Source organism: Callorhinus ursinus, unplaced genomic scaffold, assembly GCF_003265705.2.
Source record: "Callorhinus ursinus isolate GAN/ISIS: 27379988/994484 unplaced genomic scaffold, GSC_fseal_2.0 scaffold11, whole genome shotgun sequence".
NCBI classification, from domain to species: Eukaryota; Metazoa; Chordata; class Mammalia; order Carnivora; family Otariidae; genus Callorhinus; species Callorhinus ursinus.
Window position 1 is genome coordinate 47209763 of NW_027397073.1, and position 1445 is coordinate 47211207.

The following is a 1445-nucleotide window of genomic DNA, read 5'->3' on the forward strand; positions in this document are numbered from 1 at the left end:
ACTCAAAATACATTCTGTTCCCTCCTTTTGCTTAACAAAACTATTAAAGCAAAACCTCCTGTGCTTAATCTTACATAATAGTGTTGCATGGCAACTTCAAAACTGTCTCATCCATAAACACCTAAGGCAGGGAAAAGTTTTGAGTCTTTCTTGATTTAAACCTTCAAATTTTCTATCAAATTCTTGGAATGTTTTTATTTTAAAATTAAGCAGAAAGCGGGGCACCTGGGTGGCTCAGTCGGTTAAGTGGCCAACTCTTGGTTTCAGCTTAGGTCATGGTCTCAGGGTGGTGAGGTGGAGCCCCATGTTGGGCTCCGTGCTCAGTGCAGAGTCTGCTTGAGGTTCTCTGCCTCTACTTCTCCCTCTGCCCCTCCCCCTGCTTGTGAGCTCTCTCTCTCAAATAAATAAATAAATAAATAAATAAATAAATAAATAAATAAAATCTTTAAAACTAATTAAGCACAAAGTAATATGATTTATCTATAACAGATAAACATTTTTATTTCATCCTGAACTTTTATTTGTTTTATTTTTCTACTTTTGAATTAAATATTCATTACCAATTGAACTGAGAAGAGAGAAGGAGGCACAGAGGTGAGGGGAGAATGAGTAGACTCTTACAGTGTGAGCGTGTGAGACATCTACTTTTACTTTAGCATTTGAATTTTCTAAAAAGGCTATTATTGCCTTTTATACTTTAAAAACAGTATTTTTTTAAAGGCTTTATTTATTTATTTGACAGAAACACAGCTAGAGAGGGAACACAATGGGGGGGAGTAGGAGAGGAAGAAGCAGGCCTCCCACTGAGCAAGGAGCCCGATGGTGGGGCTCTATCCCAGGACCCTGGGATCATGACCTGAGCCAAAGGCAGACGTTTAACGACTGAACCACCCAGGCGCCCCTAAAAATAACGTATTTTTTAACTTAAAAAAATGTGATTCTCCCACTTTTACTTCCCCCAAACCAACCCTGGACAAGAAGCAAGGCAGTATGCATGAGGGAGTGAACAGCTCCTGAGATACTCCAGCTGTTCAGCAAAAGGCCCAAAAGGAATGGTGACTGGTGTAACCAAAAGGAGGGGGCCATGAGTAACATTCCCAATTTTGCCCTTCACCTTCAAAAAGGAAAATACCACATTATCACTCATTCAATCAAAAGGCTTGTTTCCCAGCTCTTTGCCAGGAGGAAAACAAAACCAAAAATACATTATTAGAAAAGAAAAGGAAGGGCGCCTGGGTGGCTCAGTTGGTTAAGCGACTGCCTTCGGCTCAGGTCATGATCCTGGAGTCCCAGGATCGAGTCCCAGGATCGAGTCCCAGGATCGAGTCCCACATCGGGCTTCCAGCTCAGCGGGGAGTCTGCTTCTCCCTCTGACCCTCTTCCCTCTCGTGCTTTCTATCTCTCATTCTCTCTCTCTCTCTCTCAAATAAATAAATAAAATCTTT